Genomic DNA, 17,283 nt, shown 5'->3' on the forward strand with positions numbered 1-17,283 from the left:
TTTTTTACCAAGCTGGAGTGAATTCACTTCCAAAATCACCGATTTAATCCACATTTTTTTCTGGAGAATCAAGTTTTTGTACCACGATCCGGTCTCGAAAGCATTGCGCAATAACACTCGTAGCCAATTTGAGAATCACCAATTACAACAGTGATCATTGCGTAGTATACGCTGGTACCATGTGCTGCAAACGCAAGCTCCTCAATTTGACAATGAGAAATAATGAAAATCGACCGATAATTTCAGTATCACTTCCGAGGCGATCCGTGCAACGATCTCCAAACGAATGAAGGGAAGTTTTCTGTGACTTCGTGATATGAAGTAAGCGCTCAATTGCTGCGGTCACAACTTTGACAAAAACACGTGTTCGCTGCTGTTCACGTTTATGTGAAAAGTAATGCATTGAGGAGCAACGTATTATCAAGCACGGTGAATAGCGCGCGATGGGTACATATTTCCGTGGATGGGTACGGTGAATGCTACTCTCGCTACGCTCGCTATAGCGGGATATCGAGGGCGGCTCGATCGGGCAGGCCGGCCCTGCACTGACGTATTTCTACTGCCGCACAGCTTGCAGGTATTCTTTTTTCATTTAATGCGCTGCTAAGCTGAATAAACCTTTTAATCGCGCCAATTACTGTGGATAAATGCTTCTAACTTTTCAGCTAATCTTTACACTCGTGACTGTAGGCTAGACCCCTTTTTATTTTATGTTTACATGTCGATGTGGGTGCGTGCATGTCGACATGTCGGAATTTTGAAAATCCTTTGTATGTCGACATCAATGTCGATATGAGGCCTATCGACAACAGCACTAGTTTTCATTGATTTTATGTTGAATATTATTAAAGAATATGACTCTTTGCACCTGAATTGTAACACTGAAATATGGAAATGAAGAAGTTTTATCATCATGTATTTTTATTAATCTGCAAATAAAATTTTACTATGTCACTCAAATTCATTTCATTTCATTAAAGATTCAAAGAGGGATCTCTGGATGATCGAGCAACAAGTCCAGCATTATGTGGGAAAGATACTACAGGTGTACACAGAAAAGGCCATGATCATGTACAAGACACGGTTGGAGTTCATAAAAGGTGATTATGTAGGCATTCACTTCACTAGATATTATAATTGCAAAATTAAGCAGATTGTATTCATGCAGTGGCATACAGTGTAATCCTTGTTAGAAGATGTAGATTTATTCTTCATTTTTTTATTAAAGAGTTTCAATATGTGCTTATGACAATTTGTTTGCATTATAAATTGTTTGTCACTCTTCGGCTTAGTTTGCTTTATAAGCAAGAATATGCTAAGAGAGATAGCCGCAAGGACCTCATGATCCGATAGGTATGTACTTGTGAAAAGAGATCTAGATGGTGGCAAAACACCTTATTTCTTGTATTTTTATGTTGTTCATGTTATCGTAATGGTACGTGTGTTTTTTTTTCTACAGATTAAGCTGCCTCGTGCTATACAGACGTGGATAAAAACAAGCTGTCCAATGAATGGTGACTACTCAAGAGGAGCCAGAAAGTCAACTAAGGCCAGGGTATTTTGGGAGTTGATATGGCCGGGGAAGGGGGGGAGGGGTTTCCAGGGCCCCCCCCCCCCTCCCTTGAGATCTCGACCGCACAATCGCGTCTTACATGGGCACATGGGTTGTCTAGGGCATAATTTACAAAATTAGATTGTAAATTATTTCACGCAAATTGTTATTAAGTGATAATACTAATTTATGCGTAATTAGAATACAAAATCATACTTTTTCCTCTATTGCATTGACTTTGTACACAAAATCACGTTTTTGAGCAATTTTTGGTATGACATGTACTTACATAATGTCACGTTATTACAGAACCACGTACCGGGTGACACAAGATTGGTCTCAAAAGATGCACAAGACTAGAAAGAGGCATGTTTTAAAAAAATTGTGCGACAGCATGGTCGCAAAATTTTTGGAAGGGGGGGGTCAAATTGGTCCAATTTAACTGAGGGTTAATAACTGGGAGGCTGTTAGCTGCCTTTTTACTTTCAAGTCTTGCACATCTTTTGAGACCAAATTTGTGATGCCTGGGTACGCTGTTCCGAAATTTTGCAACATTTTTATGTATTAATCCAACACAAATACTGTTTCTTGCTAAAAATTCACAATTAGTATATCAGTAATATACATTTATCAAGATTAAAGTCAAATTATTTAATTACATTTATAATCATAAAAACTTTGATAAAGTATAAAAAAAAACCAAAGAGTTGTATGTAGGCCTGGGACTTTCGGGTTTTTTCTCTTCGGGTACCCGTGGTAATTTTCGGGCGGGTACCCGAAAATCATGTCACTTGAAATATGACTGGTGGAAAAACCCCATAGGTGACGTCATCAAGCCAATGCGATGCAAGCCAATTTATGAATGAAAATATAGTAAGCATGCGCATTGCAAGCCTCCCGTGCCCCACGCAGTATTCAATCGAAACAATTAAGTTTCAATACTCTGTCACCTCGTACCAAAATCGACCTAGAATTCCACTTTCCTATATTTCATATGAATTATAAAAGGTTTTCTCACCGATACTGCACAGGTAAGCAAATTTTTATTACTTCTTGCTTTTCCGTCAAAATCTTACGAAGTAGCGTCGATATTACATCGTGTTCGTGAGTTTGTATCGCTACGTGAACAAAGTCAATTGATTTCAGGGTTTCGGAGCGTCAAATGCGCCAGCCAATCACGATCGTGTTCCCATTTTCGGTTTATGATGAACTAAAAATGGTAACAAGAACGTGATTGGCTGGCGCTTCGTAGGTTGATTTTGGTATGAGGTGACGGAGTATTGCAGACTTGTTTTGACGGAATACTGAGTGGGGCTGAGGCTTGCAATGCGCATGCTTACTATATTTTCATTCATAAATTGGTTTGCGTCGCAGTTGCTGGATGACGTCACTGCGCTGCAAAAGAAACATGGCGATGATTGAACGATCTCGGTCACATCATCATCACTTGAAAACTTGTATATTTATGGATATTTAGAGGGTAATTGGTGAAATTCAAAATGAGGCTTGTGTACTTTTGTGATGAGTTACAATCATGTCTTACACTACGCAATACAAATCAAATACATGTACATTATACTGGTGAGCAATTTTCGGGTATCGGGTATTGATTTTTCTACCCGGGTACCCAAGGCTTCCGGGCGGGACCCGGGTACTCGGGTTTTAGTCCCAGCCCTAGTTGTATGAAAATTTTCAAAAATAATGAAAGGTAAAAGAAAACAAGATTACAATGTCCATTGCAAGGGGGCTAGTCTATTCAGGATAATTGGGATTTTATTTAGTTTTTAATTGACATAACATTATGACAAGATCCCTCCATTTAGTGTATAAACAGCACATGGCCATGATTGAAATTCATATAACATTAAAGTAAGCAAACCAGGCAGCTACATGTACATGTAGGACTCACTGCTTGTCAATTCTATTGTCTGCCAGGGTCAAGTGACATACAGTGCACATGTATAACGTGTGTGAAAGTACATAAGAAAATCAGCTTTTTATTTTTGTACTGTAACATTGGGTGAACTGGTGATCACTTTGGATATGATGCTCTTCATATTGGTTTATTTTATGTATATGAATTTTTGGATAATCATTAAGAATTAAAGCTATTTACTTAATATATGGAAGCATAAGCCCATCAAAAAACAGAATTATGTCATGTACAGCTAATTCATTTTGCGTGATATTACAATTGTAATTGTTTACTTGAGCAAGTAATTTGAATTGCTGCATGACCTAAACAATAACATGTTCCAATTCGAATAGTAACATGACCTAAAGAAGAGTTACTCCACGTCGATTGAGAGTGCTTATGTTAAATAATTGATGTTGCTACTTCAAATAATTGAGGTCAATCAAATTGGTCAATTTTGAGCTATATGTCATAATTAATTAGGTCATATACTAATTGAAATTACTAAATGGCTCGAGTAGGTATGAATTCACGTTGCCACATGACCTTAATTATTTTATGTAGCAACATCATGTATTGAACGTCATTTAGTTATCAATTATGACATGTAGCAAATCAAATTACATGCCGCAATTTCGTGTTTATGATGGGCTCATGCTTACATTCATATATAACCCTTCAATACGTAGTTGGAGCAATTCTTAGACAAGAAGACTGTGTAAAACAATGATATGCCTATTCAATGTCAAAAAGGTTAATGTCTCAATAGATTTGATCTACGTTTTGGCAAAGTAATCTTATGTTCATATTTTTTCTAACCTATGGTGAACATTCTAAATCATGTGAAATTCATTCAAAAATATCTTTCAGTATTTATGGACTTAAGTGAATTCTAAGCAAAATGAAGTGATTATGATTACGTTCATGTACTTTAAGTTTATACTGGTGATCAACACATCATAATTTCATCCCTTACTGTATGTGCACCATGCACATGCATTATCTGTACATGCAGAAGTGGTTATCCATTGTTTCATAACATGGTTGAGTAAAGGATGTTCTGCTTTTAGTATTAAGCCAATCGGGTGTTGACAAGAAGGGGAAAATGCAATTGCTCAGCTATTACAGGTTTTTTTGCAACCATAATACTGGTTAAGCCTTGGTTACATTCGCCGGCTCGTGGCCTTACGTCGAGTCAAAATTAGCAGTTTTAATCATCCTTGTACCAGCTACTACCAGCTACACGTGGGTGGTTTGTACAGGAATACCTAAAACTGCTGATTTTGTCTCGCCGTAAGGCAACCGGTCAAGGAATGTGACCAAGGTATTAATAATAATCGCTTAATGTTGTGTTAGAGGGAAGGATTCTGGGTCGAATCTAGCTTTCTTTATGTGATCTCAAAATGGCAGCAATGTATGAATAGTGAAAGTAGTTCATGTGGCATCTCAATGTTGGTGGATATAAATCTTTGTACATGTATTATCCTAAAGATGAAATGTTACTGCATTATTCTAGCAGTCATTTATGATATCAAAGATGTTCTATACTGTGCATAGTACAACTCATACATAATAAAGGTATGTGAATATGCTTTTAACGTCTTTGCAAATTTGTGGGTTTTTTCACCCCTCTTTTCATTAGTCAAGATGTGAAAGTTGTTGTGCTGGATCACAGGAAATTCTTACAAACTACTACGCCTAACAAACCAGTGCAGGACGGTGTCGTGAGAAAATCGCACAGACTACTACAGGACAATACCATAGGATTGTCACAGGAAATCAACAAGAATATCCCTTCAGGATTACCACAGTAAAGTATCACAAGAAGGCTGCAGGATGAGACCGATAATGCCACAGAAGATATCAAAGAACAGTATCACAGGAATACCACAGGACAGTACTGCAGGAATTGTCCTGCGGTAAGGTCTCTTGGTATTCCTGCAGTACTGTCCTGTCCCTGATAGCAGAAACTGGTAAAAATGACGTCATAATTACGTCAGTTTAACGACGAGTGTCACGTCATTTTGACGTCGTATCATGACGTCTTATTGACGGGATCTTGCACCCGCGAATAACGTCATTATGACGTCGTATATTGACGTCATTATGACGTCTCCAAGAGTGACTACGACGTCTTAATGACGTCTTAGCAACGTTTTTACAACGTTTTCCTGACCAGTATCAAGGGTCAGAATGACGTCGTGTATTGACGTGATTATGACGTCTTCGAGAGTCAACAACGACGTCTTAATGACATCCGTGTAACGTGTTCCTGACCGGTTTTAGACGTCATATTGATGTAATTATGACGTCTTTAAAAGTCATCTACGACGTCTTAATGACAACTTTGCGACGTATTCCTGACCAGTTTTAGACGTCATATTGATGTAATTATGACGTGTTTATAAGTCAACTACGACGTCTGAATGACGACTTTGCAACATATTGCTGACTAGTAATAGACGTCATATTGACGTCGCATATTGAAATGAATATGACGTCTTTTGGAGTCAACTATGATATCTTAACGTATTCTGACGTGATAATGACCTAAACATTAAATTCTACATGCAATGTACATACACACATCACTTCAAAGACCTTGTCATTGAGGATTATCTATATTTGGTGAATACTGAGGTGGTCTGACAATGTCCAGCATTCCCAGTAACAATATAATGATCCTCCATGCCAGGGCCTTGCATAACTTGTCTCGGTCTCAAGAACATGACCCCCCCCAAAAAAAAAAAAGAATATATACAAAAATGGAAAACGAAATCAAATACATGTACGCATTTCAATTACGAAATCGTGGCAAATATTCTATTAATAAATAAAAGTTGCATAACATATTACCAGCAAAAAAAAAAGGAATACAAAATGTTGAAAACTCTAAATAGATTGAAAAAAAAAAACACTTTTCTATGAAAATGCAGTATTAGGGTCAAAGGAATGAAATTACAATGTTTGTTATACCAATACATACAATTGTACATGTATAAATACACATTAATACATAACAGAGGCATAATGATCTCCAAGAATAAAGCTTTTTCGTTGAAATTGTAATTAAATATACCTTCAACTTTAGACAACTATGTAATGTAGGTAAAAATATACTGTATGTAAAAAAAAATACCCGAGTTGGAATAGTTTCAGGATTTATGGAAGCTCGCATTTGGGTGAAAGAATCATACATGTACATTAATTCTTATGAAATGTTTGGGTTGTATTACACTATCACTTAGGGCCAGGGGTAAAAGACAGTAGTTGCAGCAAACAATTATTTCTTCGGAAAGTCTCTTAAATTAAGGTTAATTGTCAAAATATTGTACATAATCTAGATCTGGGCCCTGTCTTACAAAGAGTTACGATTGATCCGATCAATCATAACTCTATGGAAATCCATCAGTGTCATAATTTTTTCTACGAAAAATTCGCACAATGTCCTTTGTATGCAAAGAGAAGCGCAGCGAATTTTTGAGAAAACAATGAATGCATGAACATACATCATAGCTAGAAAATATTTTGAACAAACATGCTTAATAGATGTTAACGTTGCTGACCGTCCATAGTTGCGATTGATCGGATCAATCATAACTCTTTGTAAGACGGGGCCCTGGTAAATTAATGTAAACTTGTATCTTTGTAAAATCATGAATTTTGATCTTAAAATCAATAATTCTGATGATCACTAACACAGAAAAGCATATGTGGGACAGGACAGTGTATTATGATTGATTTGAAAAATATCCGACATTTGATAGAATTACATGCTTATTTTGCTCATTTTTCAGCAATTACACATTTTCTTCCCGAGCTTTTTGGCACACATCTTTTATATATACATACACTTTGCTGGTAATTCTGTTGGATTCTGTTCGAACTCATTTGAAGATAGTTACTACTAGAGGTGCGCTATTAACTTAAGGCAACTATGCAATGTAGGACAAAATATACTGTATGTAAAAAAAAAAAATACCTGAGTTGCAAAGTTTTCAGGATTTATGGAAGCTTGCATTTGGGTGAAAGAATCATGCATCAATAAGTCTGATGAAAATAGTTTGTGGAACTGTTGTATTACACTATCACTTAGAAGGAAAAGACAGTAGTTGCAGCAAACAATTATTTCTTGAGAAAATCTATAAAATCAAAGTTCATTGTCAATATATTGTACATAATCTACATCTGGTACATTAATGTAAACTTGTATCTTTGTAAAATCATGAATTTTTTAACTTAAAATCGATAATTCTGATGATCGCTGTAAACACAGAAAAGCATATGTGGGACAGTGTATTATAATCGATTCGAAAAATATCTGACATTTGATAGAATTACATGCTTATTTTGCTCATTTCTCAGCAATTACACATTTTCTTCCCTACATGTAGCTACGTAGGCTTTTTATGTGAGCTGAGAGATTTCATACCAGATTTCCTTTGCTTGATAAAGTTCTTTAATATGATAGTCTGTGTATCAGCATAGCATGTGTTCAGTGTTTTGAACCCACTGGAAATTGTGCATCATATCTTTATGTATGGAAGTCATTTTGCGTCTACGGTCTCCATGGTTTTGTCAGGATCTATGTGTTGACTAGACCAGTCCCATATTGATATTTTCGTGCTGTGTCACTTTGGAAGGCCGTCTCTAATTGGTTGACTGGTGAGTTGGCAGATGCACAGCCCATCCCACTTTTCAATTATATCATTACGTAATCTCTAACATGTCTAAGATATCCACCAGATCAAGAGGCCGTTTGCACTCGGCTAACGCATGTACACAATCCTCTGCTTCATCATTAACTGGATCTAAACAAAGCCCAGCATACCTAGATCATATTGATACAGTCGTTCAAAGAGCGGTGGCCGTGGCAATGGAACGCGAGAGACAAAAACTCAATGATGACATGGATAAGCGCGAAAATAAATTGCGTGAAATTCTTGATGAAAAGCTCACTAGTCTACACGTTCTTGAAATATCTATCGATACTAAATTGAAGCAACTCCGTGATTTTGAAAAATCGGTTTCTGATAACATGACTAACACCATAATGCTTTGTCAAATAGGCTTGACCACATCGAGCAGTACTCCTGTCGCAATAATATCCGTATCCGTATGAGATTGTTTGAAATGTAGCAAAGCAGATTGGTATCGATCTTACTCCATGTGACATTGATCGATCCCATCACCTTTGCCGACCAACTAGCAGTCATGATGTTCAACCCAAAGGATCATACCCCGGCGTGGCCCTGTAATGCCAACTTAGCAGCTCCACCAATCAATGTGAAATTCACTTCATACAGGCCGAAACAAACGATGATGAAAAATAGAGGAAAATGAAAATGCTCAGGAACAGATGACTGGGTGCAGGCAGGCAAGGCAGTTCAGGTGGGATGAAAATTTATTGGCAGGACACCTTCCGTTTCAAATTACAGCATCTGCAAAAATAACAGAAGAGGAGAAACATAAAAACTTTTTCTACATAAACTATTTATTAATCTTCATTAAAAATTAGATGGTTTCAATATTAATTTCCAATTTATTTTAAATGATTAAAAAACGATGTGGGGTTTGTTACATATTTTATACTTCAAATATTAACATGTTAAGTCAAGTCGGGGGGGGGGCATGATGCCTTCAAGACCTTTAACCATCTCTGTATAAGGAAGGGAATTTTAGAATCAATTTATTTGACACATAAAACATATTATTTTTTTATAATTACAATTTTAATTCATGCCTTTTTTATGTGTTTTAAATGGTTATGGGGTAACCAGGACTGTCAGGACCGAGAATTCGAACTTCGAGGCTGAAATACAGCCATTCCCTATGCCTGATTTGGCTTAAATTCAGGTCAAGGATCAATTAAATATATATTTTGAGAAAAAAAATCTGACAAATTTAGAGGTGGAATTAGTTTTCTGGCATCGCGAGATCGACCAATGCAAAATTTTATTAGTGCCAATTTACCATCTAAACTTGTCATTGAAATTAGAACGTCCAAACCGATCTAGTACCAGTACTAGCACAATGAATCAATCAGCTATGCATGTGCACCAATTCTGTATTTCTTGCATACGTACGTCACTCGAGTTATGGTTCATGTCATTGCGTTATATAGCGTGGGAATTGTAAGAAAGTGATCCTTCAAAATTTTTACCTTCCAACAATTAACATTTTTTAAGCCTTTGTATGCATTTAGAGTACAAAAGCTTACAAATTGGACAAATTAAATGTTTGCCCCAAAATTATTGTGGGAAGGGTGGATTTTCTAGTGAAATCCATCCTAGTGTACAAAGTTCTACAGGCAACAGAGATTTGTCTAGGCTCCGTGAATGAAAATACAATGAAAAAATATCACAGAGTCCTCGAAGTACAGTCAGGACCATTAACAGATTATAAGGTGCCCCGAGTTTGTGCACACCCAAATCTGCGTGATTCTGATAATAGAGGTTCCCAATGATCCCCCCCCCAAAAAAAGGCTTTACATCTGAAATAGCCTTCTAACTTACCTACTGCCCGATGCCTCCTATCATGTAGGGCAGCAACGAAGGATCTCCACTCCTGGCATCCAGCGATTCTGGGCCTTCTTCTGGAAACTCCCCCAGGCCAGGTCATATTCACTGACTTCATCTCCTCCTCAACTCCTCATGTGTGACACCGAGACAGGTGGTTTTGTGTCTCCCTCTCTTTCTCCTGAAATGTCAAACAGATCTATTCATTAAAAATCTTACTCAAAATGGTGCTTTTGGTAGAAAAATAATGAATATAGGGCATTTCATGTGACGCCCTTAACCCTTATTAAACTGGGGGGGGGGGTCAATTTGACCCCCCCTCAACAAATTTCATCACTACGCTGTCGTGCAAAAAAATTTGATCGCGCCGCTCACTGACTTTTTACTTTCAAGTCTCGCGCAAATTTTGAGACCAAATTTGTGACGCCCGGGTACGCGGTTACGACATTACGCAACATTATGTAAGTGCATGTCAGACCCAAAATTGCTCATAAACATGATTTCATGTACAAATCCAATGCAAATTGTGTATTTAGCCAAAATTCATAAATTTATCATTATTTCTACTTTTACTGATTAAACTTAATTAATTTTGCCTTGTTTATGATTAGAATTAAGTCTAGAACGATTTCCATCGAAAATACAATAAAAAACAAAATGTAAAAAAACAAAGAAATACATGATTAAAAAAATAATAAAATACATAAGAAATCGGTCTTGGTACCAGATTTTTTTTCATTCACAATTGTTAGGAATGCTATAAAGAATATTTTCACCCAAAAAATAGCATTCTAGGAGCTTTATTTAGTGAATCAGAGCAAAAAGTATGATTTCATGAATAAATTAGCATAATTAATTCATATAGAATAAAAAAATATGAATTCAGTGAAATTTACCAATGCAACTACGTAGATTACGTCATTCTCTACCATCATGCAAATTTTCGTTGTGATCGTGCAATCCACGGCCGAGATCTTATAAGGGGGGGGGGGGCAATAATACCCCCCCCCCCCCGGGAATGACAAGAATCTAAATACCCTGGTAGATTTAGGATTAAAAAAATTGTCAGTACGGTATATCATCGAGGATCTACATAGTAGGATGGGGGATCGGGTGTCCGGACACTTTATATTTTTGAAGCCTTCTTTTTTGTCTTTGGATTACACTAAAAATATGATTTATGAATTCAATAGTTATATTTTATAATCATCTTCGATTTTGTTCTCTCTAATATTTCCTAACATTTTGAACTAAAAATTGATTGATGAAACTTCGCTTGTAAATTTTTCCAAATTACTTTCTAAAATTGATCGTCCGGACACACAACAACTGGGTATACCGGTACATGTAGATCTGGTACAGTTACATAAACTGAACTTTGTGAAATCTTGAAATCTACGCTGAAAAATGTTCAAACTGAAGATCACCAACACAGATAAGAGCACGTGGGACAGTTATTATTGCTCTGATTAATGTCGGCCCGACGCTTGCCTTGGCTCGAGTTGACCCGAATCCTGTGCTTTTTTTGCTTATTTCGCAGCAATTACACAATTTCTTCCAGAATCCTTTGGCACATACGGTATATTATTTATAAATATAGACAGACACTTTGGTGGTCATTTCATTGGATTCTGTACGAACTCATTTTGATATCGTTACCACAACTGGCATTAAAGTGTGCACTGTCTGTGTCTGTGCAGACTTGGGCCCTGAGCCCACCAGCGCAGCCTGTCCTATTCAGCATGCCGGCGCTCGGGGCAGCCACCCCGGCCGGGTAGTGTCAGTGCACGAAATCTAAAGCCAAACAAAGGCAAGCCGCGCTCCGAAAATAAAATCTTAGAAGATGGTTATCTAACTTACTGTTTGGTCTCCTGCGAATGCCTTCGAAGTCGTTATCCAAATCTGAACCGTGTTCTTAAAGTAGTAGAACTATTATTAACGGCCATCTTCGTCGCACTTAATTCTCGATCCAAAATTAGGCTGCAACATTTACGGCGAAAAACGGGCGCAATCCTTTTTCAAATTAAATGGTTGCGACTGCGCCAGTTGCATGCAGTGCAGCGCGCATGCGCAGGCTCGACGCCCGGCGGCGAATTATGATTTTTTTATAGGGGGTGAGCCCGGGGGGCGTGCATGGGGGGGGGGGGGGTGAGCTAACTAGATAGGAGGTTTGCATGACACCGGGGCATGACACCACTTGCGAAAAAAAAGTTTTAAAATAGATACAAACTTCTTTGACATATAAAGCTTCCTCTTGTTTGGTTTGGTTGGCAACCAGTTAAGAAATGATTATTTTTGCCACTGCTTTTGAAACTTTTTTTCTTTGAAGAATTATATACTTTACCTAAAATAAAAAAAATTCTGTACTATTTTTTTTTAGTTTTACTTTTCCTTTTATAAGTAGAAATAGCCTTGCTAACATGGCAAGGTTGAAAAAATGGCAAAATAGTATGTGGCTTTGAAATTAAACTTGTAAATTTCCTCGTCGTTGATTGGTAAAATTTGATGTCATAATCACGTCGTAATGTGGTCATATGAAAACGCAAATTTCTTTGTCGTTGTTTGGTAAATAAATGATGTCATAATCACGTCATAATGTGGTCATATAAAAATGCAAATTCATTTGTTGCAGATTGGTCGATAAATGACGTCGTAATCACGTAATAATCTGGTCATATAAGAAAGCAAATTTACTTGTCGTAAATTGGTCAGTAAATGACGTCGTAATCACGTCATAATCTGGTCATATAAGCGAGCAAATTTACTTGTCGTAAATTGGTCAGTAAATGACGTCAAAATCACGTCATAATCTGGTCAAATAAAAATGCAAATGAAAGTTGCCATTCTAAGTCGTCAAAATGACGTCGTAAGAACGTCATAAATACGACGACATGACGAGTATTACCACTTTACGATCAGTTAATGACGTCATTACGACCGTGTCTGCTATCAGGGGTAGTACTGTTCTGTAGTACTTTCCTGTGATACTGGTCTGCGGAATTCCTAAAGTACTGTCCTGTCATACTGTCCTGTGATACTATTTATCACCACAGGATAGTATCACAGGACAGTACTACAGGAATACCAGACCAGTATCACAGGACAGTACTACAGGAATACCAGACCAGTATCACAGGACAGTACTACAGGAATACCAGACCAGTATCACAGGACAGTACTACAGGACACAGTACCAGAAGCCTGCGGTATTCCTGCAGTACTGTCCTGTAGTACTGTTCTGTAGTACTTTCCTGTGATACTGGTCTGCGGAATTCCTAAAGTACTGTCCTGTCATACTGTCCTGTGATACTATTTATCACCACAGGATAGTATCACAGGACAGTACTACAGGAATACCAGACCAGTATCACAGGACAGTACTACAGGACACAGTACCAGAAGCCTGTGGTACTCCTGTAGTACTGTCCTGCGATACTGTCCTGTAGTACTTCCCTGTGATACTGGTCTGCGGAATTCCTGTAGTACTGTCCTGTCATACTGTCCTATCATACTATCATGTGATACTATCCTGTGATATTCCTGTGATACTGTCCTGTAGTACTAGTAGTGGTGTGGTAGTGGTTGTAGCTGTTGTAGCGGTTGTGGTGATCGTGTCCTGTCATACTTCCTGCCATACTTATGCGGTTATTACCACAGGAAGTATCACAGGACACGGACCTGTTGTACTCCTGTTGTACATTTCTGTAGTACCGTCCCAAATTACGTGCACGTAATTCCTGCAGTACTTTCCTGCGATACTTCCTGCAGTACATATCACAGAGTACTACAGGAATTTTTTGTAAGGGGACAATCGACAATTAAATTAGGCTACAGTACACCTGTGAAAAATTATAAAGAATTGGAAGGGAGGGTGAACGAAAGAATGAAGGAGAGAAAGAAAATACGAAAGAAAAGAGATGAATCGATCGAGAAGAAAGAAAAAAAAATTAAGGGGAAAATGAAGTGAAATAAAAAAAAGTTAGAATAAAAGAGAGAAAAAAGTTTCCGTCATTCTTTGAATTGAATACAGAAAGAAAGAAAAAGAAAGGAATGGAAGAAGAATAAATGTGTGAAAGACAAAATAAAGGAGAGAAAGAAAAAGAGAAAGTAAGAAAAAGGAGGAGGAAAGAGAGAAAGAATGAAGGAAAGAAAAATGTTTCCTTCATTCTTTGAAAGAAAGAAACAAACAAATATTCTGAAAAACAAAACAATATTCTGAAATACGGGACAAATAGGCGTCCCGGGAAGGGTTTGTCGGGACGCCGGGACAAAGAAGCAAAATACGGGACAATCCTGGGAAATACGGGACGTCTGGTCACCCTGCTCATACTTGACTATCTTGTTCTTATTCTCTGATTGTTTCTCTCCCTCTGACTATTCATTTGCCATGTATATTCATATATTTCTTTTATTTGCTATCTTTGATATTTGAATATTCATTATTTACCTTTGTTATATTTAAATCATGCATGTTAATATTTTATGCCAAATAAACCCCTGAGGTTTAACGTTATTCAGCCCAGGGCAGTTCATCACAGGCAATCATTGAGTGAGGTTGTCTCTTTAGAACCACGCCCTTTACCGCTCTGGGCCCGTATTCCATAAACGAGATAAGCTTTTTGCTTAAGTCTTAGCAATTTGTCTTAGCATTTTGCTTGTCTAAGAAATCTTCCCTAACGATATTCTATAAACTTTAAGACATTTGTCTCAAGTTAGACGATATGGCTAAGCCAAAGTCTCAAAGTCAAATTCTATGACCTTCTAAACTGCTGCAGGGGTGACTGCAACAAAATAGCAAAAATGTCATTGAAGTTGTTTTTTCTTAACAAGTTTGATTTTATTGAAACTAATTACAACTATTGTAGTAAAAGAAGAGCATTCATCACCCATATATGGTAAGAATTCTTTATTCAGATTATTCTATATTTTGTTAATTACCAAAACATTTCAATCCCAAACCGAGTGACTTGCACAGTTTTTTATGTATCAGTCCCATTCATTACTTTTCATGTATTGTTTGTCAAAATCTAAATGGAATAGGGTAGATTCCTCTCGACATCTTTATTCTACTTCAGTTGAAGTAGACCTAGGGTCTAAGCCAAGGGAAAACATTTGTAACTTTTGAGACTAGTCTTGGGTCTAACATTAGGCCTAGATCTAGCCTAGAGCTAGGCCCAAGATCTACAACTAATATCTATCTGTTTGGAGGAGAATTGAACATTGTTTTTACTTTTTACTTTCCTGAACTAAGGCTGAAGCAAAACGTAACTTTGTTAGTCTAGTGCCGTAGTGGAGCAACTGAGACTGAAGCTACATAGGCCTAGATCTAACGGTAGACCTATATTAGTATTGGTCTAGGCCTAGAACATGCAGGACTTAGCCTGGCTTAGCCTTAAGACAGGGATAGATCTATCTAGATCTACATGTAGGTCTAGAATAGATCTGACTTAGACCAAAAGGTTCAGTCTCAGACTGTATTTTGGTTGTTCCGCTATTTTAGCATTACGAGTACGACACTAAACAGTCTAACGTTACGTTGGCCTAGTCTCACCAATGTGATATGACAGTAAATGTCAGAAACTTTTAAATAAATCCCCAGAAATGACGGTTATTCCTGTCAACAGTGCTAGATATATCGCTATGCATTGCTTGCCAACTATGCCTAAAGTTAGATCTAGTCCTAGTAGTAGTCTAGACATCTATCTAGATCTACTCCTGCTTTAGAGTTTAGGTCCATCTGTTTGTTTGGAGTTTTTATTTTATACATTTTGAGGACTTGTTTTGATCTAGGTTTCCAGGACTAAAAAACAGGCCTAAACCTAGACCAACACTGGCAACAGCTCAGTCTAGACTAGGGCCTAGATTTATATAAGAATTTAGATCTAGGGCCTAGGCGGCCTAGCCTGTGCTTTCTTCTATTCATTCTACATTTTATTTCTAGCCTATCCGGTAGCCCTAACGTTAGGACTGGCTGATCTAGTCTACTGTTTGATCTAGAAATCTCTAACCTAGGCCTAGATCTAGACTAAATGACTTACTCACTTAGACTTAAAGTTAGACCCTATCTAGATCTAGAACTATACCAATCTAGGTGTACATAGGGTCATAGTAATAGGTCTAGATCTAGAGACTTGTAGACTCTATCTCAATGCATGTAGATTCTAGATCTAAAAATAGTAAATGTAGGCTAGATCTAGTCTAGTTCTACTCATCTAACGTTAGGCCTGAGAAAGGAAGTAGGCTAAGGATCTAGCATTGGATTATTTCTAGGACTAAAGAATCTTGATCTAGGCTTAGATCTAAACTAGGTGCTGTAGTTCGAAATCTTGAGGTCTAGCCCCCCCCCCCAAAAAAAAAACTAGAACTAAGTCTAAGCCCTCAGCTACATGTAGTTCTCTATGTAGCCAAACAAAAGTTAGCATTGACCATTGTCTTAATCTTTTTTGGCGTATACATGTAGTTATCATACAAACACATATTTTGATGAATGAGAAAATGTGTCTTGCAGATTATTTTAGCTCAAAACCTACATTTCATGGACATATAGGCCAATGTCATAAAATGAAGAAGTAGTTCAATACACATGCTGTTTACACATTTATTGATCTGATATGCTGTTACCATGGCAACAAATTTTCAAATATATGTCTTGCAGATCTACACCTCAAAATCAATGTGTGAGCCAACTTTTATAAGAATTGGTAAAACTAATAAAGGGATTCAAACCACAAGATTTTCACCTAATTTCTTTATATAATATGTTGTTACCATAGCAACACGAATTCTGATACAGGCAAAAGTATATCTTAGACATCTTCAACTCGACTATTGTGTGCGCCAACATTTTAGGAGAATTGACCAGTTGAAAACTGATAAAGTAATTCAAATTACAAGATTTTCATCTATTTTTAGTTATTTTATTTGTTGCCATGGCAACGCAATTTTTTATAAAGGCATAAAATATACTTTGCACATCTTCACATCAAGACTAACGTTTGTGCCACATTTCATGAGAATTGATTAAAAACTGAAGAAGTCGTTGGAACTGCAAGATTTTTACATAATTTTTGCCCTAATATACCGTTACCATGGCTACACAATTTCCGACACATGCGAAAATGTGTCTTGCACATCTTTACCTCAAGACTTATGTCTGTGGCAAACATCATGAGAAGTGGTTGAAATATTGTAAACTTGTTAAAACCACAAATTTTTCACCTAATTTTCGTTATTTAATATGTTGTTACCATGGCAACGCAATTTTTGTATATAGGCATAAAATATGTTTTGCACATCTT

The 17,283-nt window shown here is 37.1% G+C and overlaps 2 long non-coding RNA genes across 2 annotated transcripts; one reads left to right on the forward strand and one right to left on the reverse strand.

The window, feature by feature from the left end:
* Positions 1 to 229: 229 nt before the first annotated feature.
* LOC135154518 (uncharacterized) lies at positions 230 to 5,065 on the forward strand. Its single transcript, XR_010293864.1, has 2 exons — positions 230 to 1,100; positions 1,460 to 5,065. It is a non-coding gene; the product is annotated as an uncharacterized LOC135154518 (long non-coding RNA).
* A 1,205-nt stretch (positions 5,066 to 6,270) lies between these two features.
* On the reverse strand, positions 6,271 to 12,010 carry LOC135154519 (uncharacterized). The gene is made up of 3 exons (XR_010293865.1): positions 11,846 to 12,010; positions 9,983 to 10,166; positions 6,271 to 8,908 (listed from the first exon to the last, which is right to left on the reverse strand). It is a non-coding gene; the product is annotated as an uncharacterized LOC135154519 (long non-coding RNA).
* Positions 12,011 to 17,283: the final 5,273 nt, after the last annotated feature.

Source organism: Lytechinus pictus, chromosome 6 (genome assembly GCF_037042905.1).
Source record: "Lytechinus pictus isolate F3 Inbred chromosome 6, Lp3.0, whole genome shotgun sequence".
In the NCBI taxonomy this organism is placed as follows: Eukaryota; Metazoa; Echinodermata; class Echinoidea; order Temnopleuroida; family Toxopneustidae; genus Lytechinus; species Lytechinus pictus.